The sequence below is a fragment of the Ursus arctos genome, unplaced genomic scaffold (genome assembly GCF_023065955.2).
Source record: "Ursus arctos isolate Adak ecotype North America unplaced genomic scaffold, UrsArc2.0 scaffold_13, whole genome shotgun sequence".
NCBI lineage: Eukaryota > Metazoa > Chordata > Mammalia > Carnivora > Ursidae > Ursus > Ursus arctos.
In genome coordinates, this window is record NW_026622797.1 from 7,314,690 (window position 1) to 7,341,639 (window position 26,950).

The 26,950-nt window shown below is 46.5% G+C and overlaps 1 protein-coding gene across 3 annotated transcripts in view; it reads left to right on the top strand.

Moving 5' to 3' along the window:
• Positions 1-1,218: 1,218 nt before the first annotated feature.
• The window catches only part of AGPAT4 (1-acylglycerol-3-phosphate O-acyltransferase 4), a 120,492-nt gene continuing 94,760 nt past the window's right edge, over positions 1,219-26,950 (top strand). The window contains exon 1 of one of the 3 annotated variants that reach the window (XM_026505176.4): positions 1,219-1,483. The gene's annotated coding sequence lies outside the window, so the exon portion shown is untranslated. Of the gene's footprint in view, positions 1,484-8,379; positions 8,549-26,950 lie in introns of those variants that run through there. The other 2 variants (XM_026505175.4, XM_057310909.1) reach the window with 2 other exon arrangements.

The following is a 26,950-nucleotide window of genomic DNA, read 5'->3' on the forward strand; positions in this document are numbered from 1 at the left end:
TTCAGACTCCTTTTTAATGCCTTTGATGTCCTTCATCCTCCCCCGCATCCCCCACCCCATCTCCCTCCCTCCCACCACATACCATCAATATGCCACACACCCTATAGGACCCAGTCCAAACCCCCTTTCCTCAATTAGGAATGCCCTCCCCCCCCCCCCCCACCATAACTGAAAACTCTTCCATCTTCTCTGTCCTCGTGGCACACTGTTTTGTTTTGCTTTTAGCAATTTCTGGTCTTAGTAATTTTGCAATGTGGTCTAGTTATCTGTGAGCACTTGATTTTTCCCTGTGGATGGTAAACATCTGAAGAATGGGAGTGAACACAAGAGTCATACCTAAATACTCCAACGTTATTTGCGACTATGGTTCTAACGGTGGACATTTGAAGGGCATACATCCTAACTATTTGGAGGTTGAAATAATGTTGTGGGAAGGTTAAGAGACCTGGCCTTTCTGGAGTTTCAACAGCCCGCCTCTTTTAAAGTTGCCATGACACTGTGTCATTATAAAGGTCTGCCCAGACCCTCTCCAGCACACTACATGGAATGCCACGTGCACGTGCGTGCCTGCGCGTGCCTGTGTGTGCGCGCGTGTGTGCAGTGGTAATCGATCCTGGGGGCTGCTCTGCGGGGAGAGACTACATCGACCTCAGAGCTGCTGCTTTTTCCCAGTTCTGAACGCCTCCGATCGCTTGGGTTTTCGGCATTATTTCCTTGAAGGTGCTCTGGGGCTCTCCTGGGTGGAGAGCAGTCTCCTCCCCAGCACAGCGTAGCAGCGAGAGGTGAGGGGGGATTGCAGAGTGTGGGGCATCCGCCAAGACAAAGCGATCGCAGGCTGGCTGAATTAAAAGCGAGCGGGTTTAGGACGATTTCCAGGTCGCCACGCAGCCGGGGCGGGAGTCCGTCCGCGCTGAGGCTGGAGGAGCCATGTCGGCGCGGGGATGCAACAGGATTTTGGGGGCCGCGGGCAGGAAGAGAAAAGGCCACCTAGCGGGCTTTGTTTCTGATTCCGGCAGGTTTCCGAGCCACAGATTTCAAACGCGGAGCCAACCTAAGCACTTCCTCGCACTAATTGGAAGAGGAAGGGAGTGACTCATGTTACACCAGCTCCTCTCTTCCCTCCCCGTAACTGCTAAATTGTAGCTTTAAAAGGAAGTGACATGGGGTGGGGAGAGACGTCAGCTGAGGACCACTTTTTTTTTTTCCCCTGAAGGGTCCACCCCATGGGTGGAGTCTCGCTTTTTCTTTCCAGTGTTGGCTGATTTACAGCTCCTATAAACTAGTGGTAATTTCTGCACCCCAGCCTGCACCCTTTCAGTTTCTGATTTCTAAGCCCATGTGCCAGGGGCCGCCAGAAACGAGGTATGTGCTGTTCGTGCTGTTTCCAGGCGAATTCACCTCTGGGCGTGGCGGATGTCTGTGTCTCTCTCTCTATCACTGATCTCCTCTCCTCGGCTGGACCTCACTAAAACCTCTGGAAGGGGTAGGTACAGGACGAGGAAGAGTGGAAGGTGGAGAAGGAAGTGAGGCGACAGTGGGGACGTGGAGGGGGCAGAGCCTGGAAGGCAGACGGGGTTTTGCACCCTTTCTTTGTGCTCAGCGGGGTGAGCGTGCCTTTCCATGTTGTGATTTCGAGCTGCTGTTCTGGGCTGAGTTTCCCCCCTGCGGCCCCCTCCCCTTGGGCGAGAGCGTTTTCTCTGCAATGGATGAAGCTGGGGAGAAGGTTCCTGTTACAGATCGGTCTCCTGTGTCATGCAACACGTTCTTCCGTCCCTGGCGTTCCTATGGCAACCACAAAAATAATACTACACAAAAGGCAGCCCCGATATAAATGGATTTATTTGTATTTCGGTCCGAGCCTACTGCTTTCCGGCTGGTTATTGCCTCGGCTTGCTAAAATCCAGCGTGGCTCTGTGGCTACCCCTCGTCACTTTCATTTTGGTTTTTCCCTATCACAGGAGGGCTGGGGGAGGGGTGTTGTCAAGGAAACGGGCTTTTGTAATTACCTCTTTATTTACTTAATTTTTGGCTTCTGAATTTCTCCATCCTCTCTAGGAGTTATAGAAGGAATACTTTGGTGTTTATGCAAGTCCTCAATTCTGGTCTGTTTTAGAAAACCAGGACAGTTCTCTAGATGTGATATTAATGCTGTAGCCAGACTAAGCAGGGGGGCGAGCGCTCACTTCTTTAAAGGAGGTGAGATTCTTGAAAAAAGTTTCAGAGGGTGCCTGAGAATCAGCCCTGATAGATACATTGTTACTGCCTCACAGGTTTGCCTCCGAGTCTAAATATTCAAAAGAGGGTTCTTTGCTCTAGCTTGCACTTACTTGGCACAAAATCTAAGTTCAACAAGTATGAGTGAGTAACCAAAGGTAACCCACAGCAGGATTCTGTTTTGTGCCCGTGGTCCTTAGATGGATCCCCCATGCGATCGGCTCTCATGAAGGTGAGGGTCCGCAGACCTTCTCTTTTTCAAAATTGGGAAAGCATTCACCCATCTGTGATTATTAGTCAAGCATCCGCAGTTAGAAAAGAATATCATGAGAAGAGGGAGAAAGTGTGTGTGTGTGTGTGTGTGTGTGTGTGTGTGTGTGTGTAGGTGGGCAGGGACAACAGGGACAAGTCAAAGTCCTAAGTTAAAACTACTCAATCTTCTTACTATCCTCTGTGGGGATAAAAAGAATTGATTTTCAGGAAAGATATAAAGCATGAGAGAAAAGTACCACTTACCCAGTAATCAGCAAAGTTAGATATGAGTAGAATCAATGACACGTCTGTCATAAAGATGCAGTCCACACGGGACTGTTAACAGGTTGGAGTCGAGCTGATGCTTTTATTCAGTGTAGCTGAGGATTGACCCCATTCCCCTAATTCAGTCTGTTGAATTACAAATTAGCCTTTATGAGACAGATCGATAGTCATCTCATCCTTGATTCTTAAAATTATCTGTAATTTTGAATAAAGATTTGCGAAGGTCGCTCAGCCCTCATAGTGCCTTCCTGCGACTGAAGCCAAAAGCATTACTTAGAAACCTCAGAGTAACCCCGCAGCATGGAAACAGGAAGAAGGGGTGGTTTTAATGAGGTTCTGTTTGCAGAGATCCTTACCTAAACATGCTATTATCTAGGACTTACAAAACTTGCTATAGTGCAAGAGAGCTCAAGTATTGCAGATTCAAAAATTATCGGAAGATCAGGACTGCAGAGCATGGCACAAGGCTAACTAGAACCAGAGTGAAAGCCCGGAGAACTAATTAAAGGGCATAAAGCATAGAAAAGTGGCTCAAGGATGTAGGTTTACCCCATGGCCCTGCCAAGCAGATGGCCAGTGTGTACGTCTAAGTCTGTGATGGAGTTTCCAGACCTAGCAATTTCACAACAAAAAAGCATTATGGAATGGAGTTCAAAGGGCAAGAATCGTTTGGAAGCACAGCCAGAAATAAATAAATAAATACTGTCCTATCATGGGACCCTGAGCAGAGGTTAAAAACATAATCAGCAGCCTTGACCTGGGAAGGTCAATGGAGCTATAGATGCAAAGGGAATTCGGGGTCTCAGGAAAGAGGCTGTCTAGATGTGACACCAAAGAAGGGATTTGCGAAGTTGGAGTCAGTTTCCATGGGGCTGGGACCTCATTGTCTGCGAGGCTCTGAGTTGGGTGCCCAAGTTAAAGATCCGCCAGACGGGGGTGACAACACATGCAGATGCGCACACGGCTGGAAGGCAGGGGCCAGGCGGGAGGGAGACGGGGGAGCAGATGCGGTTAGTCTGCGAAGAACATGACCGGGATGAGGACGTGACTGTTGGAAGGAGAGGAGATGGGCAAGTCAAGGGGGAAGAAGGCAAATTTGTCCCGGCTAACGGGGTTGGGGGGTAGGAGATGGCGCGTGGTTCTCCATTCTTTTCCCAAGCGGGGGAGAAGTCTGTCTTTAGTGTGGAAACAGGGCAGGTAAACTCTGTGCTGGTGAGTATAGATTCAGGGACAGAACTGTGTGTAAACCAGAAGAAGAAAGACCGGTAGGAGAAAGGCGATGTAAGTAGGTGGTGGAAGCCTACCTAATTCAGTTATTGTTGAGGAAAAGCTCAAGAAATGAAGGCCAGACTTAAATCAGACTTCAAACAAATAAGAAATCTGGGAGAGGGAATCTCACCTATCCCTACAACATCATCCTAGTGATACCTACCACCGCCATCCTTTAAATTGTGGGGTGCTCAGCTGAGCACGTGGCCAACTTACTACGTTTTATGCAGTCCGCTGCATTCTCAAAAGGAGGTCTACAGGGTGTGGGAAGACTCTGCATTCACAGTTCTAAATGGTTTTTGGTACGTGTTTTGAGAGACGTATGTGATCAAGCCTGACTTAATAATCACCCAGCACGACTCAGAGCCTGGTCAACTCTAATTCAATAGTCTTTGTCCAAGACAGAATCTGTTTGGAAAGCAAGTGTTGGTTCTCTGAAATTAGACTTCGTGGTATGGATCAGGGAGCACCAGCTAAGGCTGTGGGAAAGAGCAAGCTCACAGCAGGAACCCATTCTTTTAACAATATTCATTGTATCTCGTATTCTTTTAACAGTATTCATTATATCGTTGTGTCACTGTGTTCTTGAATCTGCCAAGTGCTGTGGACACAACCATGAGCAAAACTGGATACAGAGTAAATAGCTACAGTTTTCAAATATCTGAAGGGTTTTTCAGGGAGATACTTCTAATGATTAAGGAGAAAGATCTTAAAATAAAAGCAATTTTTGGAGGACATTATCATGGAATGCTCTATCTAACCTGTCTCCTCTATTTTTTAAGATGCACTCTTGCTCCACCAAAGATTTTCTAACTGTTTTTGATTTTGTCTTCATTTCGTTACTCCAGTCTGGCTTGTTCTACTTCTTCCTGTGATCCCAAATCCTACTTCTCGGTCACCCTTCATTCATTCATTCATCTATCTATCTATCTATCTATCTATCCACCTCTTTATTCACTCAACAAATGATACCGACTATCATGTGTCAGGCACTCTAAATTATGGGTATAGCAATAAATAGGAAACTATTTCTGTCCTAAAGAAGCTGAGGAACGAACAGGGAGACAAATGTGGAAACAGTCCCTTAAACTAGGGAGGGTTGTTTTTGAGAGAGGCATTTATTGGCCAACGGCACCGCATGCTTCCTTCATTGAACAATTTTATGTATAGCCTGTGCTGGGCGGAGAAGGAAAGAGGGGTTAGCTGTTTGACCATTGTCCGTCTTATAATTTTCTTTTCTCTTTCGCACTGGTTGGTGTCAATATACATTTGTTGATTCATGAAATGGGAAGAGGTGGGATTTCTGACCCTGGAGCCATAGAGGAATAGAATCCAGAAGACTTACCTGTTCTCTTTCTGAAAAGCATTAGCTGAGCATCGATCAAAGTTCCCTCACAGTGACTTACCTGTAGACTTCCACGGGACTATAGCTCCCTCCAGATGGACTTCAAGTAAAGCATTTTTAAAAGAAACTCCCACTGTCATCAAAATGGTGTGCCCATTGGTTTGTGAAAGAGCCTTTTGTCATTTAGAGCTAGATTTCTCCATAATGCATTGCAAGCCCATACCTCCTTCCGACAGAACCACAAGTAGGTTTCAACACCTAAATAGCCAAAATAAAGACTGTTAAAACCGAATTGGAGCACTTACCCTGTCTGTATTTCCTGATGTCATGAAGCTCCTCAGAACTGGATCTCTACCTTCAGCACAGGGATTTTACTGGCAACACGACCGAGTTCATCTGAAGCACTGCTGTCCTCTGCCTACCCGACCTTCAGAGGAAATATTTAGCAAGTTCCCCTTCTTCTTTGGTATTTTGATCTCCGATGAGGTCAGCTTCTCCCTCCAGCGTGAAGCTGTTTCAGAGTTCCAGATAACTCTGGCTGGCACAGATCTCTCCCTTCCGAATTTGGGTTATACCTAGCGGCTATTCCATGGTTATTTCTACATAGGTTCCTCTAAGAGAAGAGGCACATTTTGGGCTTCATAGGAATCTGAAGCTGATCCCTAAAATTGCTGCAGAAGATTAGTCCTCGGTCTGGGGAGGGGGGGGGGATGGCAGGTCACCTGCAGAAGCCATCGGAGATGCTCAGGGGACCAGCCAACCTATAGGTTCTCTGAGAATGGTAACGGCCCACTTTGACAAGGACTTCCTGTGTGCCCGTCTAGTACAGAGACCTCACATCTATCGATTCATTTTAGCCTCATAACGAATCAGGCAGGTAGAACTATTACCACTTTCCACTTTATGGATGCAGAGAGTAAAGATTAGTGAGTTACTCACCTGGTTTCATAATAAGGATCAGAGGTGAGATGTGAACAAGACTGTTCAGCGGTGTATCGTGCCCCCTCCCCCCACGCCGTTGGTGCCATATTCATCCATCTGTGCCCGGGGCCAGCACAGTGCCATGGACTGAGCAGACACACAGTGACCATTTCTGACCTAATGATCAGCTCTCTACCATGCAGACCTTCCCCTGGATCCCTTGCACCCCAGTGTTTGGGAGCTGCAGAAAGACTGGAAGAGACAGTAGTGTTTTGGAACTTGGGGAACAGCTAGAAGCAGAGCCTAGAAGACAAGCTGCTGTGGTTTTCAGGGAGCTTAGATGCTCTGGTTTAGCCCGAGAGCTGATCTGGTGGGGAAGGGCAAGGGCGCTATGGTTCAAATAGCTGATTGCCAGTGCAGGACATGACATCCAATTAAACATGAACTGTTCTCAAAACTATTTTTTTAAAGATTTATTTATTGATTTGAGAGAGAGAGAGAGCAGGAATGGGAGGGGCAGAGGGAGAGGGAGAGAGACTCTTAAGGAGACTCCGTGCTGAGTGTGGTGTGGGGCTCGATCTCATGACCCTGAGGTCATGTCCTGAGCCCAAACCAAGAGCCAGACGCTTAACCAAGTGTGCCATCCAGGCGCCCCTCAAAACTAATTTTTAACCAAGGATTGACCTTTGCTGAGAAGTTGCTCTCAAGGACACCTGTGGTGGCTGCTTGAGCGGCTCCCGAGGCTGTGGGTAGAGAGGCAGACTTTCCTTTGTGTGGTTGCTTGTCAACAAATCCATCGTCGCCTGTAAAGGCAGAGTATTATCTGGAAAGACACTGCCTGCGCTTCTCTCGGACACACTTTGAAATGAGAACCGGTGAAATGCATTGACCGGGAGCGAAATCTGGTCTCTTCCCGTCTCCGGCGCTCTCTCGTGAGCTGTCACCTCTCCGTGGGCTGAGGTTACCCCAGGCTGATGAAAGCTTAAAGAGCCTCTCCATCCCAAGTGCTCCTTCCCAGGATGCCGCCGCTCTCCGCACACCAGCGGTACCATCTCTGAACCTTCCTCCTGGGCCCGGCTCCGTGCCCCTCTTTTCTCTCTTCTGCTGCGGGGAAGGGCGGGCTGCGTGGACCTGCGGTGGTGAGCCGCTTCCTTTCCCAGACGTGCGGCACCTTTTGTGTCTATCTCCTGAAACTCTTGCCTCTGTTTTCTGACATTCATCCTCCATCCCGTCACCCGTCCTTCATAAAACATCACTGTAGATGCTATGACATTGAATGGCAATTTGCTCTTTAAGGTTTAATCCTAACAACTGCCTTTCTAACTGCACTGTTTCTAGCACCGAGCAGAGTACCTGGCACAGAATGGGTGTTGTAGCCTTGTGAAAGGTGGGGTCAGGGAGCCAGGGGTCAGATTTGCTTCACCTGATTCCGCCCCCCCCCCCCCCCCAGGTCCTCCCAGGCCGACATTCCTTTAGGACAAATTCTTGATCTGGGCACTGTTGACATTTGGGGCTGAACAATGCTTTGTCCCGGGGCCCTGCTGTGCCCTGTGGGATGTTTAGCAGCAACCCTGCCTCCACCAGTGGACCCCACCCCCACTCCCACCCCAGGAGTGACAGCCAGAAATGTTCCAGACGTTGCCAGTTGTCCCCTGGGGGGCGGAATCCCCCGCAGTTGAGGACTTCAGGGAACTCCTACCTCTGACCCTCAGAAATCAGGTCCTCTGGCTCCCGGATCCAAGCAAACCCATTTCTCAGGACTAACTTGTACTCACCAGGTTTACAACCACAGCCCAAACCAAAGGGGCAATTCGGTCATTTAAATTAACAGCTGAGAATTGAAAACCAGTTAAGAAAGTAAATGAGGAGCAGACTTGTAACGGGAAGCACTCAAATAGGGCCCCATCCACAGCCTTCTGCTTGGGTGGCCCCAGCCCCTCATCCTGGCAAGGCCCACGGGCCTCAACTCCCTCAACTCCCCCAGAGGGCAAGACAGCCCCTGGGCGGGATGGATTAACATATCTACAGAAAGAACTGTGAGAGCGCTTGCCACAAGGACTTCAGGTCTGTCTGCTGGGAGTTCCTGATTAATTCCCAGTTTCTAGCCAACCAGTGAGCTCCACACCCAGGGCCCACTGGTTACTTATTTGCCTCTTAGCACCCTCCCCTTCCAATCGCGAAGGCATTTCAAGCCTTCTCGGCCTTCTCACTTAGGCCAGAGGGCCCTTTTACTGCTTGTCCTGGGACCAGCCCCTACTTCAGGTAAGGCCCCGGCTCCCCAGCCCAGTGCCTGGTAATGCTGGACATCCAGCCACCTTGTTCCTTCCTTTGTCTGCCCTTCTCCTTTCCAGGACTGGAAAGATGGGCTTGGGGTGGGGGTGGGGGGCTCGGGTGAGTCTGTTCTTCTAGACTCCCACGCGATTCCAGAACCCTCTCATGGCATTCCTTGCTGAACCCTTGTTTCCAGCCTACTGTGGGCCAAGCGCTGAGGGTACAAAGGTGAACCAGATAGGGGCTGCCTACAGGATAAGGCAGAAATTACAAAAGCATTGTGTGTGCTTGCATGATGCGTTCTTTCCCACAACTTCCCTGTATCTTCTTTCAGGGTTAAAGGACCTTCCATAGCTTCACATAAATGAGCAGACATTCTACATCTTAACCCCCCCATCATGTGGAAATTGAAGAAGTTACTTAAGACTGAATGATGCAATGAAAGTTTTGTGGTGTCACTAAATTCCTCCTTTGGCCTCCCACTTCTGGTAGGAGAGTGGGGTTAAAGTGTGAGTAGGGCAGAAAGGGAGAAAGGACCGCAGAGATGTTTTAAATGTGCCTGATTGTTTTAATTATTTATTTTGGGTCCAATTTGAGCCAAACTGGGACTTCATCCCCTCCACCCCACTCCTTCTGTCTTCTCAAATGGCTGAACTGTGATTTGTCTTTAAGACAGTCTGGTCCTAACAGCTTCGCTTTGGCTTGGCTCCCCAGAGAAGATGTACCTTTCTGGAACGTGTGCTTTGCCAGGCTGGGATCTAGTTGTGTCCTGTGGGTGTTGGGCAAGCACTGAGCTGCAATTGCCTAAGAACGGGTAAACCATATGACACGACCCTGCCTGCCTCTCTGGGCAGGGAGAGGACTAGCAGACTGGCAGTCAAGGTGTCCTGCCCTTGTCGAAGAACATAGCATGGGAACATAGCATTAGCCGGAGTCTGGAGACTGCCAGGCCTCCTGCTGTAGATACTTTCTGCTGGGCCACAGAGACGGGGAGCAGGGTGGTGGGGGGGTGCTTTTAGGGACCATGAAAATCAGCCTTGCAGAAGGGAGGACCAGGGGAGGGGTGGCAAAGCCTGGGTTGGCTCCCCAACCCTGGCCACCTGCTTACTTTCTGTGGGACCTTAGGCTCCTTGAGACCAGGGCCTATCTCTGGGTCTGCACTGGCCCCAGCACTGGGAGGTAGCCTCGCATGGCCTCTGTGGCCTCATTTCCCAACCTGGTCAGGGAGGAGGCCTGTGTAGAGGCCAACTTCTTCAACCACCAGCATGGTGGGGTCATTTTGGGGGTGTGCCAGCACGTGGGCAGAGCTGCAGGGTAAACCAGGCCCAGGTCACCCAAGCATCCGTTTTGCTGAAAGAGCCAAGATATATTTTATTTTAAAAAATAAAACCAACATGGATATGCCATGACATAACACGCAATGTTCATGTGAACTTTTAAGGCAAAACGTGCTTGGTTGTTCGATGGCTTTACGCCATAGCTCCAGACCCTGGAGAGTTAGCTTCTTCTGCTGAAGGGAGCGTATCTGCGTAAAGTTTTTAGAGGAAAACTGAGCTGGATGATCTCTAAGTGACTTTGTGGGAAGGAAGTCAATTTATCGTGCTGTCCCTTCCGCTACCTTTCCTCTTTACTCCTGTCACTGAACAGTGAGTCTTGGGGATGGGGTGGGACGGGGCAGGCCATGAGTCATCCCCGGGGACTGGCCTGCCTTGCAACTGTTTCTTCCTTGTCTCTCTGATGGTATCACTGATGGACGATGGACGGTTGCTTGAGTCCCTCTCGTTTTTGGCTCTGGTCATCCACGCTTCTGGACTTTCTTCCCTTCTACTGGAATAACTCCTTCTCTGGATTAGCCCAACGCCCATTCTGTTCTTTCTAATCTCTTCCTGTCCCATTGCATTGACTGTCTCTCCGATAAGGGGTTGCTTTAACTCCTACTGCTTATAGATGTCTTTTATCTTATCACTGGTTTATGATACATTATCTCCTGGTCTCATAAAGATTTCTCTCACTGGGGTTATCTTTTGAAATTTGAACAGAATAGTCAGGCACGTGAAATTTGCCAATTCAAATCCTAATGAGCTATCCTCAAGGTACGCACCACTTTAAGGGTCTTACGCGCTCTAGGAGTTGAAGAATAACTCAACCCAAACCTCCTGCCTTAACTAAGAAGCCTGGGCATGGGCAGATCTTGTTGTAATAGAGGGAACGAGGAGAACTCAATACCGAACTACCCCAATTAAGTGCTTTTCCTCCCTTTTACAATAAGACGTTGGTGGAGAAAAAAAAAATCTGAACTGTGGACTTTGCCTAGGCACAAGCAAACCAAGTTTTATTAGATATACTTGCGAATAATAAGGAAGAAGGGTAGGCCTCGTGTGTGTGTGTGTGTGTGTGTGTGTGTGTGTGTGTATCCCTGCTCTTTTTAAAACCATGTTTTTGGGCCACCTGGCCGGCTCAATCAGGAGAGCACTCGGCTCTTGATCTCCAGGTCAGGAGTTCAAGCCCCATGTTGGGTATCGAGATGACTTAAACAAATAGAACCGTGTTATCAAGTGTGGATATGCAGTATCACTTGGCCCAAGGTTTCACTGAAAATGGAAATAATGCCGTCAAGGTTAGGGTGCAATGGCATCTGCACATGAGAAGTGCTACAGTATATTCCAGTGAAATGTGCACTTGAGAATTCGTGGGACCCTGGGCAGGGCATTAGGGGGCGGAGCCTGCTGAAAGTAGAGAAGCCTTCTCTGTGACCACGGCGGGGGGCGGGGGGGGTCTATTGTCTAATTCAGCTCAAGCCAGCAAGTCTGCAAAAGCCTAGTCCATGTACGAGAGGGCAGAATATCTAGGCGGGGTCAGATTCAGCCGCGTGGAAGACGGCCCCAAATCTGCAGTGCCTGGTGGGAAAAACTATTGTCCAAAGCCTATGTACTTCTGGGGGCTTAATCTGATTTTACCCTGAACCTCCTCACAGCAAGTACAATCCTGAAATGACTGGCTTAACAAGGTCGCTTACTTGTCTGCCTGGGCAAATGGTGAAGAAGGAACCCTCGGTCGCAGGGTAGGGAACGAAAAGAGCAGTCGGCTAAGGAAAGTTTCAGGGTTGAGAGCCACTAGTGTCCAGCAGAGCCATGGTCCTGAGCCGTGTGTGTGTCATGTGACGTCCTCCGTTTACTCAGGCAGGACAACCCGGAGGACGCTGGAAAGACTGCCATCAAAAGCAGAGAGCGGTCTCGTCCACTTCATCTTTTAGCAATTTAGTTCTAAATTTTAACTTTCCAGAAAATTACTTCATTCAAGACAAGTTGTCCCCTGGCTCAGATGGGTGAGGACGGAGATGGCGACAGGTAACGTGGAGGTGGCCGGCTGCCTGCTCCGGGCCACAGCCGTCCCCCGGGGCAGCTGGGCTCTGAGCTGGCCTTCCCAGCCCCAGACGGCGTGTCCTGGCGCGTCTGCTCCCTGTTTGGTTCCTACCCCAGGCTACGCCAGAAGGAAAAGGGAGGTAAATCAAAGCAGGAGAGAGCGAGCCTCGGTGGCGCTGGCGTGGGAGGGCACGCTGAGCCAGCTCGCATCCCTGCGCTCGGATGCAGGGTCCCGGGACGCAGCCACAGACAATGCGGGGCGAGTACCAGGCTGCAGTGAGCAAGGAGCTGCGTCTCCGTCGCTTTAGTCTCATCTCAGGGTCTCAGTGGCAGAGGCTCACCCATGTTCTCAACCTTGCCTGTCTGTTAGTATTGCCCACCTTGGACCAGCAGATCGAGTCTCTGGTTCCTCGATTTTTTAAAAATGTGTTCTAGGTGATTCTGATGGGCTGGGAGAATTGGAACCATGTGACAGAAAGAGGGCGGCTAGAAAGACAGTGACTCTGGACAAACAGAAACCCAGAGCCAGAACAAAGGCGATGAGGATGCTGCTGCTAGCTAGCTACACGTAAGGTTCTCATGTGTCAGGCAGGGTTCCAGAAACAACTAATCCTCACCATGACCCCATGAAGTAGGACCTATTGTCTCCATTTTACAGATGAGGAATTTGCCCAGGGTTGCATAGCCCATAAGGGCAAACCAGCTCTTTGGCTCTTGAGTCCCTGCTCGGGTGTTAAGGTTGATACCTTTACGGGCCTCAGCCTCTTCAGATCCTCCGTGTGCAAGGTTCTGTGTTAGAGGAGTGTAGCAAGGGGCTAATGGTCTGTGTCATAACTATAGTAGCAAGAGTCTGGTAGGTTCTGTTATCTCTGACCAACATAGATTCCTAGAATAGAGGTCGAGTTAAATTATTGAGTTGTCCCACATCAAATACTGCTTAGTAACATTCCATTAGTAGCTGGATTTTTGGCAAGTAAAATACCCACCTGCCTGTAGGAATGCTGCTGTGTTAGTGACGGTGCCCGGGTCTGCGTGTGGTACAGCAGCCACGTTCCATGGACGCTGTGGTCGGCTTATTCATGCGCCATAAGCTGGGTATTTGTCTGGAACGGTGTGGTGGATGTGACTGGCCATTCAAGTCATTCGTAGTATGAATATTGATTACCTACCTGCCACAGCCAGGTCTGCACGCTGGACGCTGTGGATCCCGGATGAAACCACGGGAGCTCCTAAGGAATTCAGGCTGGTAGGAAGGCAGGCAGATAGGCACAGGAAAACATTTACTGATCTCTATGGCCTTGGTACGGTGCTGAATCTTTGACCTCATTTACTCATGCGGTAAGTGATGATTCCCACGTGATGGTTCAGTCCTTGACCCGTGAACTTCACAGTGAAGATGGAAGGGACCATGAGAAGACAGGGAAAAAGGCATCTCATGGTTTCGGGGGAGGCAGCGGGATGGTACAGTCTCAGGCAGGGTTGGAAGGTGTGTTGCTTAGCGAAGCTTGTAGTGACATTGTCCCCAAGTTCTTTACCTCTGGCCATGTGATTATACCTTAAACTGACCCTTACTAAAACCCAGTCCGAAGAACGGCTGTCTGTCGATGGTGTTTCCATGTTTTTTTGGGAGGAATATCGAACACAGCCTGGGAGGAAGGGGGAAGGGAGGGCCTCAGTTGGAGGGGACAGAAGACAGGGGCGCAGAGGGCATACCCTGTCCTGACCTCCTCACCGCCCACCTGCCCTCACTTTCCCTTCTGAAAACACACTGCAATTTCAGGAGAGTCTCTCCTCATTCCTCCCTACACTGTAGCAAGTTCCCTGGGGACGGGGACTGGACGTTTGGTGGCTCCACTCCCCAGGGTGGTGCCTCAGTAGGTATTTGCTGGAGGAATGCAAGGCATCCTTGGAGGGGGGTGTCCAGTGGGAGGACCGCCACCCCCGATGCCTGAATGCCTCCCAGCAGCAAGTGGCCAGGCCAGTGGGGCTTTTGTTCAAGAAGACACCGACCCTCCTTCCCTGGGACAGGTTTGTGTGTTAGCATGCAGTGTAGCTCGTACCAGCCCCAAGCACGTACGGTGTCAAGTGGCTGTGGGTGCCTTTGACGGTGGCCCGCGCGCCCGAGCCGGTGGGAGGACAGAGGTGAGACTCAAGTGTAACCACTCGGTGAGCTCAGGAGCTGGGCTCTGGCAGGCAGCTTGCAGCTGCACGCTACAGAGTCAGCTACCGACGTATTTTGTAAAGTGAACCCCTTTCCTGGAGATTTTTGTTTGCTTTCTGGCAATTCTTAAATGCCTTCCTGAGTTGGGCAGGTGGAGGGGCTGCCCACTGGGCCGGTCAGAGCGCCCCCGGGTGGGCGTAGCTTGGGGGGTGTGCAAGCGGCAAGGTCACACGGGGACTTGCTCTTGGTGTGAGATGCTGCGTTCACTGCCTTGAAATTCCCTTTTTTTTTTTTTTTTAAAGATTTTATTTATTTATTTGACAGAGAGAGAGCACAAGCAGGGGGAGCGACAGGCAGAGGGAGAGGGAGAAGCAGGCTCCCCGCCGAGCAGGGAGCCCAATGTGGGGCTTGATCTCAGGAGATTGTGACGTGAGCCAAAGCAGACGCTTCACCGACGGAGCCCCCGGGCATCCCACTGTCTTGACATTCTTAATACCTTTTGAATAAGGGGCCCTACATTCTCATTTTGCCTTGGGCCCCCCAAATTATCTAGTCCATATGGCATCGAGTCTAGGGAGGTTATTGGGTGTTGGTGAGTGCCAGGTAGAACGGGAAAACTACAGTCCTGCCCTAACTCCGGACGGCTTTTCAAAAGTGGGACCGTGTGAGCCCAGATGGCTACATAAAAATAAAGCCGTGATCACCAGCAGCTCAGAGCACAGGGGCGACCGCTCGAGCCACTGTCACGTCAGGTCGTCTCAGTGTAGGAAGGATGGTGTGTTGCTTAGCGAAGCTTGTAGTGACATTGTCCCCAAGTTCTTTACCTCTGGCCATGTGATTACACCTTAAACTGACCCTTACTAAAACCCAGTCCGAAGAACGGCTGTCTGTCGACGGTGTTTCCATGGTTATTGGGAGGAATATCGAACCATCTTCCAGCATATGAAGATGCCAAAGTCCAAGGCTGAAGTTGCCTCAAATAAGAGAAATCATTTCTGGTGATTGTGAGCCATTATTGCTCTCCTGGGTCCATTGAAATGTGTGTGTAGGTTTTCTCTGTTTTGATTGCCTTTCTGACTCAAGACCTGAAGAAAAATGTGTGTTTGATGTTTTCTACTAAAAACATCAATTTTATATTCAGTAGAAGGTCGCTTTTTAAAAAACAAAATTCTGAGTCGTTAAGCGTCTGCCTTCGGCTCAGGGCGTGATCCTGGCGTTCTGGGATCGAGCCCCACATCAGGCTCCTCCGCTATGAGCCTGCTTCTTCCTCTCCCACTCCCCCTGCTTGTGTTCCCTCTCTCGCTGGCTGTCTCTGTCTCTGTCAAATAAATAAAAAACAAAATTCTAAAAATTGATAGTTAGACACTTTCAAGTATTTGTGGAGATTCCGCCACCCCTGTTTGTGGGAAATTGGTGTTCAAATGGGGGAGGATAGAGAAATACAAAGGTGGAATTGCTGCCATGTTATTTCAGTTATTCCAGTCAAGACAAATCACTTTTTTTTTTTAAAGATTTACTTATTTACTTGAGGCGGGGTGGGGGTGGGGAGGGACAGAGGGAGACGGAGAGAGAGTCTTAAGCAGACTCCCGATGCAGGACTAGATCTCATGACCCTGAGATCACAACCTGAGCCAAAACCAAGAGTCAGTCACTTAAGTGACTGCCAACCCAGACGCCCCCAAGACAAATCACTTTTTAAGGAAGGCAGTGAATTCGCAGTTTTCATCTCTGAATTCTCATTCTTGATCTTGGCATCTCATGGGGCAATTGGAAGAGTATCCTAGGACTGGAGACAAACAAAATTCCCTGTTTCCAAAAGTTGGGAGATGTAAATACAGGAGCCTTTAGTCTGGTATGCAGGACTTGTCCCAAAGGTTTCAATTTAGTAACTAATAAACAATCACATGGAACCAGCGTGCAGCCACTAACGCTAAGCTATGCTGAGTTGGCTTAACTTATTTTGTTGATACCATTATTGGGCGAGTCAACTGGGAAAATGGTGGAGCAAAGGTGTTATTTTTATTGAAGTAAAAAGATCACAGAATGTATGCTCACATCTTTGTGTGTATGATAGTGGAGCTGGGGCTTGGGAGACCAGCTGGACTCAAAAGCTAATGGGACAACAAAACAGGCTTGTTTTCACTTCCGCTATGAAATAGAAGATGGAGCTCATGCTGTCTTTCCTTTTTCCTATTTTACATCTCTTTCTCACTCATTCCTGTCCACATTCCTTTTTAATTTCTGTGAAGAAAATTAATTTAAATCGGCTCCTCAAACTGAAAGGATGGGCCTCTCATTCTTTTTCATTGTTGGGAATTCAACCATTTTTTTTTTCTTTCTTCCATTCATTCATCTGATTTTTGGATGGCTTTTTTGAGACCTACTTTACATACAATAAAATGCACCCATTTTAAGTGTACAGTTCAATGAGTTGGGCAGTTTATACCGTTGTGCTATGGTCGCCAAAATCCAGCGTAGAGCCTTTCGGTCACCCCCAGGACCTGCCCCCCCCCCCCCCCCCGGTTCCTGTTCATGTGAGCCTCACTTGTCCCTGTAGCCCCAGGTAATCAGGAATCCACTGTCTGTTTCTGCAGTTTCAACTGTTCTGGGAGCTGCAGATCGATGGGATAATTCACTATAGAGTGTTTTCGTCTGGCTTCTCTCATTTAGCAGAGCTTTTTTGGAGGCCTGTCCGTGTGTTGCACGGGTCTGTAGTTTGTTCCTTTCATTTTGCTGAGCATGATTCCACTGTATGGATAGAGCACGTCTTGTTTATTCACTTACCTGGTGAGGGATAACCTTACCAGTTTTAAGTTCACCGCTTTTATTCCGGATCCAAAGTATGGATTAGAAATAGGTCCCATTTTCCTTGCTGCTTCATCCCCATCCCCAGAATCCGACTCGAGGGACGCGGACTTCCACAGGAAGGGCTTGGAGGAAGAGTGGGGCGGGCAGCCTCCACCCGTCCCCAGCCACAGTGTCTGTGTCTCAGAACAGCGCAGCAGACCTTTGGAATTGGATGCTGTGGGTTGATCAAGTGAATAACTCAGACTCTGGGGAAAGAGCAAGTCTCTCAGACCTAAACCTGGACTACAAGGCAGCACAAATTCCTGACTTCTATCCTGGCTCATTTGTCTTCCAACCAAAAAAAATGTAAAAATTCTAATGTTGCAGATTGATGAACCCATTTTTTTCTACTCAATTATTTATCTCCCCACTGATTTCATTAACAAAGTGAAGCTTTTGGCAACTCACCAGATTTCATTCACAAACTCTTTCCGTAAGTGTCTACTACACATAGGCCCCGTGCTGGCTCCTGGGCGAGGGGGTAAGCCACCAGACACCGGCCCTGCCTCCCGGAGTCCTGCTCCTGGGAAGCGTTGTCAGCTTCTGCTCTGCTTGGCCGTTAAAGGGCAGCTGACATTATAGCTCTAGTAAAATCTCTTTCGCATATTTCAGCCCTGAAATCTCATCTGAATTTAATCATGGTGAGTCTGCTATAGCGAATATAGTCTATTATGTTCTTTAGTGGGTCGCGTTGATAGTAACGAACAGAAGCAGAGTATTCAATCTCAGGTATTCAAAACTTTTGACCCACTGAAGATTTTCTCTGGACCTTAAGTGCGGAGCCTAATTATCCTATATGGTGGCAATCGCTTCTGTTGGCGTGCATCCCTGAGCTTGATTTCCCTTTGTTCTTTGAGACTGACCGGAAGATATAGGGGTAGTAATTATCCTTACAGCCTTTGCCCACGGGCTTCGCTTAGGATGGAAGTTGAGGCCCCGTCCTACCCTTATTTATGGCCTAGTGTCACAGACATACATCCCTACGGTGTGCTGGTGGGCACTCACATCACAGCAGCACGCCAGGGCACTGCCATCTTGCTCTGTTGCCTGGGTGAGGGGAGGGTGCCTTTTCTGCAGGCTGAAATTCCCCTTGTTCTTCCCCAATCAGGACTCACCCGTTCCTTGTTTTCAACAACGTCGGGACATGTGTGATTATATCACATGTAGAGTAAAAGCTGACTATGCTTATATTTTGTCATCTGTAGACCCAGGAGCTTGTCTTGCTTTTTAAAACAGCTTCATGAGATATAACTCCTACCACAAAGCCCACCCATTCAAGTGTACAAGTCAGTGGTTTGTGATCATTCAGAGTTGTGCAATCATCGCCACTGTGTACTTAGGAGAACATTTCATCACCTCAAAAAAAAAAAAAAAAAAAAAAGGAAGAAACCGGTACCCAGGGGCAGTCACTCCCCCCCCTCCCCAGCCCTGGACAACCAGTAGTCTACTTTCTATCTCTATGGATTTGCCTATTCCGGATCTTTCCTATACACAGAACCACACAGCATGTGGTCTTCTGCGACTGGTTTCTTCACTTGCTGTAATGTCTTTGAGGCTCACGCATGTTGTCGCATGTATCTGTCATTCCTTCTTTTTTTGTGGCTGAGTAATGTTCCATCGTGTGGATACACACCGTTTTGTCCATGAAGCAGTCGATGGGCATTAGGGCTGTTTGCGTTTTTAGCTATTATGAACAATACTGTGCCGGACGTTCGTATACAAGTTTTGGGTGGACTTCATGTTTTCATTTCTTTGGGGCACATGCCTAGGACTGGAATTTGGGGATCATATGGGAACTCCATTCAACATCTAGGGAACCTGAGCCGGGTGCTTTTCATTCACCTCCTAAAATCGTCAGGAGGCTAAGGAAACAGTGATACTTCGCATAGACGTCTCAGACCTTCAAATCCAAGTCCGTTTGCTATTCAGGCCTATCTCGAAGTGTTATCAGAGACCTGATGCAGGAGAATTCTATGCATGGGATGCCACAGGGAAGGAATGAAGAAGCAACTATCAGAAGGGCTGTTGAGTCAGCTCCTGTAGTGGGGATTACAGGGGGTTTTATGACAGGGAACCGGGGCTGTGTCCTGTCCAACCTGCTGGACCTCTGCAGGGCCCTCAGGATAGTAAAAATGGTTTGGTGGGTGTGTTCAGCCGTGTATGCCTTTTTCTTTCCTCTCTTTCTCTCTTTTTTAGAACTTTTATTTTTATTTAGGTTTTTTGTTTGTTTGTTTTGTTTCCCAAGTAGGCTCCATGCCCAGCGTGGGGCTTGAACACATGAACTGAGATTAAGAGTCGCGTGCTCTACGACTGAGCCAGCCAGGTGCCGCAGTGTGTGCCTTTCTCCGAACAGTTTTAGGACACCAGCTCTTTTTGAGTTCAGGCATTGTATTTCCAGAGCTCTCCACTCTGCCAGGATTTGCTTTCTTAGAAAGTAGGAAGTCCTGTGAAGAGCGTTATCTGAAACCGAAAAGCACTTGCTTTCTGTATTGAATCCATTTTTTGTTCTCTCATTTGAGTCACTATTTACTGATCTTTAAGAATTAAATTACTGTTTGAATAAAGCTTAGATCAAGGATTAAAGGAGTAAGTCTCCCAGCAATAAACCATTGCTAAACTATACTTCTGTCCGTGGGAAGGACCTGTTGAAATGGTACCTTGAAGTTTTGTAAGAATGTATTTTCCCCCATATTCCCTGATATTTAGTTATTTTTTACTCTGTGTGGAGGAGTGACATAACCATGAAAAAAGATAACCAATGAATTATACATGTATATAAATCACCTTATAATATTTTGTACAATTTCAAGCCAGTTGTCTTATTTTTCACCCCCAGTAGTTTTGTCGAGTAGGTTGATGGGAATGATACAAAAAGAAACTGAAGGCCCAAACTAAACAAGTCGTAGAACTTCCCTGAGCCTCTATTTCCTTATCTATAAAACGGGTACATGATAAATCAGACAGCATAGTCAATACCAAGTAATGTACAACATACTTAAGTAATCTGAAAAGTGTGGTGCAAAAGTTTGAGCTCTTTTTTTTTCCCCTGAACTAAAATACATTACCCAAGTAGGGTAATGCATTACCCCAACACTCTTCTACCGGGAGTATTTACCAGCATAAAGAAGAAAATTACTATTTTCCATTATCTCTAACTCAGAACATCCTTCTGGAGTGTTAATTGTCCAACCATTTTGGAAAGCAATTTGTTAATATCTGGGAAAGCTGGAGGCGTGCTGTTAGACTAATGCAACAATTCCAATTGCAGTGGTCATTAATCCATTCATTGTCTGTAATAGAGAAAAAGACTGGGAAGACCCTAAATGTCCATCAATATGATAATACATTCATTTTTGGTATAGTCATACAAAAGAATATTTTTCTGCACTTAAAACAACTAAACTGGATGCATAAAATTTCAAAAAGTAGCGAGTGTAGAATGGAAATCATAAATAATTTGAATATTTTTTATGTACATCTTCACAACTAAAAACATATTGTCTGTGAATACAGATACATACAGAAGAATAGACACAGAAGGAAACACATGAATTTCAACCTCAAACTGGAGAAGTGGCTTCAATATCTCTAACAGGTTATTTCTTTAAAAACAAAAACAGCAACAACAACAAAAACCATGAAGCAGGGCACCTGGGTGGCTCAGTCTGTTAAGCATCTGCCTTCGGTTCAGGTCATGATCTCAGGGTCCTGGGTCCTGCTCAGCAGGGAGCCTGTTTCTCCCTCGCCCTCTGCCATTCCCCCTGCTTGTGCATTCTCTCTCTCTGTTGAATAGAGAAAATCTTAAAAAAAAATACGAAGCAAACATGACTAAATATCAATGGGATAAAATATTTTGTATGTTTCGTGTATTTAAAATATTTCAGAAATTTAAAAAAGTTTGATGGCTTATCATCCAGACTATTTCCTAACCACAGAGATACACTTTTCTTGTCTTATACAAGTTGTCTCCTGCTGTATGTATTTTTGTTGCTTGCGCATATTGTAAACATCTTTTTGTCACTAAATATACTTGCTTGTTGTGCTTCCTGGCCCTCCTAAGTCTTTCTGTTACAATTTAATTATTTACTCAGAGAAGAATTTTTAGAAGAAACGAAACTACTGGTGCTTCCTCTAGATATTTTATAATTATTTTCCATTTATTCATTTGTAATTCAAAATTATTTCTAATTCTCTTATGATATATCTGGTCCCTGACACTGAAGGAGCTCATAACTAAGAGCAGAGGTAAAATTAAAGTCTGGCTTAATCAGGGCACAAAGAATCCATTGAGTTTCTTTTTTTGTTTTTTTTTAAAGATTTTATTTATTTATTTGACAGAGATAGAAACAGCCAGCGAGAGAGGGAACACAAGCAGGGGGAGTGGGAGAGGAAGAAGCAGGCTCATAGCGGAGGAGCCTGATGTGGGGCTCGATCCCATAACGTCGGGATCACGCCCTGAGCCGAAGGCAGACGCTTAACCGCTGTGCCACCCAGGCGCCCCTCCATTGAGTTTCTTAAGCAATTCCTTAAATTTGGGCATTCACAATGTTGAACTTTAATTTACTATTTCCAAAAATAACCATCAAACAAGCGTCTGTGTTGGAAAGAGAGTTCTCCCATCCTGGCGGACCTACCTCAGTCACTGCCTGCTGCCCATGACTCCCTCTAATTTTTCCTGTGTCCCAGGAGGCCCTGTGGTTCACCTGTGTCCCAGGAGGCCCTGCGGGTTCCCTGTGTCCCTGGACTCCCTTTAGTGTCCCCTGTGTCCCCTGTGTCCGAGGCTGTTGGTCCTTCAGCAGGAAGTGGCCCAGAGGCCTTGTGAGGCTTTGCTGTCCCCTCTATTCTTGGATGCGTTCCATTCTGGGTTCTTGAGATGTACCAGTTAAGACAACTAAAGCTCCCTGCTGTGTGTGCTAGGGTTTCCATTCCCTAATCTATTTGGTAATGTGTCCTTTTACAAATTTGAACTATTTTCCTTTCTTCTTTTTTTTTTTCCTTCTGCAGAAAGCAGCCTATAGGTAGATAAGTACAATATCAGAGCTAGCAGGACCCTTACAAGTGCTGAGAGTACTTCTTGGATCTCTGAATGGGAAGAGTAAGGCCCAGGCAGTGGCTTCAGCATCCACTTTGGTTTCCCTCATTCCCGTCTGGGATTATGTTGGCATGAATGTAGTTCCAAGGTACAGCTTCCCGGTTTCCTATGGATTCTTAACTAGTGATTGGTAAAGGCAGGTCTGTAGTACACAGTAAGATTTGCTGCCTCTGGAAGAGGAAACAGCATCTGGTGGAGGGCCAGGGAAGAAAGAGTGCTCAGAGCTTAGTCCCTACCCTCGTGAGTGATGGGGCCTGTCACCTGACTCTCTTGATGGCCCGTGTTTCATCTATAAAATGAGTAGTTGGAGTGTCGATCCCTGTAGTTCATTTCTTCCCTGTTTACTGTTATTTAAGGGATGGGATTGTAGTATGAACTTAGGAACAGGGAGGATCTTTCAATAAATGCCTTGGATACAACTCTTTAAATATTTGGAAATACACCCATTTAGATCTTCACGGATTATCATAGACAAATGTCGGATCAAATAGTTAAGAATAAAAATTAGTTATGAAAAACAGTGACGTATGTTTTCTGCAGGATGAAAAGGGTAGAAGGACGAACTTTCTAAGCTCAAACTTTATGAAAGAAATCATAGTTCTCACTTCATAATAATTTAAAGCTCCAATGAGCTAAAAATAAGGGCAAAGAAACTGGGGAAAATGGTCATTTTAAATGGAATAAGAAAGATGTTATTCTATTTAATATATGAAGAGTTCATGAAAATCGATATGCAAGAGATAAACGGGCAATAGATAAAAAGGCAAGTCAGGAAGAAAAAGCAATAGTTTAATGAATGTTAAAAAATATGCCACTTTACTTGTCATCCTGAAAAATGCAAGTTAAAACAATGAGACACACTTTTCGTATATGAAGAGTGAGTCTAGTTTTTGTTGTTCTTAAGTGAGAATTCTTGTTGACAGACATGTGAGGAGATGGGTATTTTTGTATTTTGCTGGAAGAATGTAAATAACTGCAAACCTTTTGGATACGGATTTGGTGATATTTACCAGATACCTTAAACCATTTGCTCCTTGAACCCAGAAATCCTATTCATTCTAAGGAAACAAGTAAAAAATCAGAAGAAAAGTTACCCCCCAAATTATTAATCATTGCTTTATTTATTATTAAAAAGGCAAAAAGAAGTCTAAACGTACAACAATGAGGCGATAATAATTATGATATGCCCAGTATAAGAACTAGAAGAGTTATCTTGTGATATATGGACATTGAAGATGATCTCACTAAAGCTTAAGAAAAGGACATATGAAGTTGATTTAACCCAAGTGCTCAACTATATTTAAAAACAAAAAGGCCTCTGCCATGGTTGTACCTAGCAAAGAAAAAAGAGAAGTCTACGCATTCACCAAAGACTGAAAGAGAATAAACCAAAATGTCAGTGACGGTTATAGGTGCTAAAATTTCTACATTTTAGAACTTTACAAATGTTATATAATGAATGTGAATTACTGTTATAATGGGGCGAAATTATCTTTAAAAATATTCCATGACTATGGCTAAGTGACTTACATAGTGAGTATAATTTCCTTTACTTTTATCAGATTTGTATTTTATTTTATTTTTGTATTTTTATTTTTTTAGATTTGTATTGTAATAGAAGAGTCTTTGTTTAAAAACAAAACAAAACAAAACAAACAAACAAAAACCCAGTCCACTCTGGTCCCCAACCAATATCTGAGCTCCCCTGATGGGGTCTAAGTAGGTAATTTGCTTTCATTTTCGTTGTCTTCATGTCAGTTTGATGTATTTCCTCATGCGATTTCAGCATTTGTAGAAGAGGATTCCATGCTTGTTACACAACGTGATGGCTTAGGGAGCAATCATGGGGGGTTATCTGCATGGCTTTTGCAAGGAGAATAAATTGTTGGGTCATCTGTCCTGTGCTTATTGTAATGGGAAAGAAACGTAGGATGTTGTCATTTCATACTATTGCTTTTGTGTTTGCTTTTGATGGTTCAGTTATTGGTGTGAAGATCAAATTATATTAGGTCATCTAGAGATTTGGATTGGGTCAACATTTCTTGAGCATCTATTTACTCTGTAAGAAGTGGATGGGGTGGGGGTTCATCCTGGGCCTGGAAATATTACTCAGTAAGTGCTGTGATTCGTTGAGCGTAGTACTGACCCACCTGAGACACAGAGAGGGCCCTGTAAGAATCCCCTGTGCTTACCTTCAGAAGTCTAATGCAATGGTATGAAGTTATAACAATAAATATGAATCAATGGCTCTTTAACTGAATGGATGAATGAGTAGCTTCAGGGACAACTTAATGAATGAATAAAGCTATTAATGGATTAACGAATGTTTGCACAGATCCAAGAATACCTGTCCTGGATTCTACTTAACAGAAGTTGAAAAGAACATCACTGCGCTCACCACGCAGTGGTGAGCTCTGTTCCTGAGCTTTGTGACCAAAGGAGAAAAAGAAAAGGAGAGAGAGGAGGCTCTGCTTCATGGTTTATCACTGCTGTTATTAATGAAACTTTTCGAGGAATAGCCAATCCATAATGACCCCAAAAGCACTGTTGCTGTCTGAGTACTTCAATATTCTGTGGTCATATTTCAGACCTCTCTAGAAACAAGGATACTGTAAGTCAACTTATTTTGGGCCCTCACAGCCAGCAGTTCTGTCTTCAATAAATGATTCATGTCAGGAAAGCATTTGAGTGCATTTCTTTTCTAATAAGTCTCTCTTCGGGGCCATTATGCATGGATCAAGTCAGGGAAATTGCCTGGGTTCATCGGCATCCCTTTATGAAAATCAAAGAAATGAAAGATTTAAAATCTAGCCTTATTGATCTCCTACCTTCCACATACTCCTTACCAGAAAAGGAAGAATTGGTAACCACAGGGCCTCCAAGATCTCAAGGATCAAGGGCACTTATGGAGCAGTGAGGAGGACAGAGAGGGATCCACCAAGGAAAGGGCCCAGTCACTGGTGCCCAAGGCACAGAAGAAAAAGACCGCTTGCTTATTTCACCCAAAATTAGTTCCCCTGAGCGGACCCTCACGGAACCCTCCCGTGACACACACAACGATCCCCACTGGTAATGACAGAGCCAGCAGAGTGCTTCCTCCAAGCCCCACTCCCTGGTCGAAACCCTAGGGTATTAATGCCATGGCCGTGCGTATGAATCCGAAGCACCGTGGTTGACAGCATGTGGAGAAGCAGGTCCATTTCCCATTTTCTGAGCCATAAAATCGGGCTCGACAGAACCCGTGCACATGCCTTCCCTCCCTGAACTCTCCCACCGCCCTTCTCTGTGGTGAGCGAATCGGTCGTATTGAACTGACAGCTGAGGAAACTGACATTCCTGGAGGCCAAGTGGCCAAGGTGATGCAGACACGTGGATGGTCAAGAGTCCAACCCAGACCCAAGTCAACACTGGTGCTTCCCTCTCTCTACTTCCGTCTTTGACCACCGCTGGAGTCACGAGGGCTCTGATCCAGATGATCCCAGCCAATGCAAGATAAATCAACGTAGCGCCCCCTGGCCTGGGCTTGCCCCTTAGCTGTTGTGTGGAAGAGAATCCCGTGTCCATGTGGTGTTGCTACACAGCCTTCCAGCTTTGACTACCATCACTTCACATCATCTTGGCTTTATCATTTCCTATCTAATGTTCAGAGCTTCCCCAGGACTGGCAGTTGGGCCATTTGTCTGAGGCTAGTGACCTTTGTTGGTTACAGGCCCTGTTCCCATGGCCACAGACAGTGCTGTCTTGTGCATAATGGTGAAGAGCCATTGACCCAGACAGACTAGGTAGGCTAGGCCGGCATAAGTGAAGAGATTTGTGCGATCTTAGCAACTTTACTGGAAAATCAATGCCAGAGAATGTGCTCGGCAATCTCCGGTGGCTCAGTATCCGTATCCCCACGGTCTCCTGACCCGGCCACTCCCAGACCACGTGGGGTTGTTTGGCCAAACTGGAGCCTGCTTAAAGGTTAGAGCTTCTAAATACTGAAAAGATTAGTGTTGTACCCCCTCCCCCAATGGGTATCGAGAATGAAAATATTAAATTATAAAATACATTTAAGGAAATTTCCAACAAAGTTTTAAATTTTGCCGTAAGTCTTAATTTTAAAGGCTTTTCATTATTATTCGTTTTTAATTTAGTTTGTAATCTTAAAGATCAGATTTTATGAAAAAAATTGAGGCACCATGATTTGCTGGTGACCTAAGTTGCACCAGTAAGTTGGCCCCAACGTCACCCTGCTCAGAAGTCAGCCTCCTGCAAATTGCTTCCTGGTGGGATGCAGCCACACCTTTTCTCGGCTTATTCTTAACATATTCCATATCGCCAGGGTCGTGTTCTCAGCTCCTTATTGCGAGGCTCCAGGGAAGTGCTGGTATGTTCAGAGGACACCAATATGATCATGGTCTTCATCTTGTCAATACCACTCTTTATTTCTCTTCAGCAACGTAAAAGCAAAATCCATATCGTAGGTTCAGCTTATTTCTTCCATGCAGATTAGATAGATAAGTAATTGAAGAAAGCCTCAGAATCAATGATTTGGAACAATCTTCCTTTCGGACAGGAATGGGGACAAAATCATTTAATTAAAACTTGTGAGTGGACTTTGAGGGTCTTACAAATCACTTCACCTCATCTGGGATTGTGTGGATGTCAAAAAAATGCCCAGACAAGGACTCTTACTAAAACAGAAGAGGGGCACCTGGCTGGCTCGGTGGTAGAGCGCGCAACTCTTGATCTCCAGGTTTATAAGTTCGAGTCCCGTGTTGGGTGTAGAGATTGCTTAAAACAAACAAAAGAAACTAATTGTGAGAACCACAGTGGAAAGGTTAATAAGACAAGATGGTAGATGGTCTGGGGTCTTGGGCAAAGCACCTGAAGGAGGAAGAGATGTGTCCGGCAGCCCGGGAGGGCCGGCCGGCTTGTACCGGGGAGCT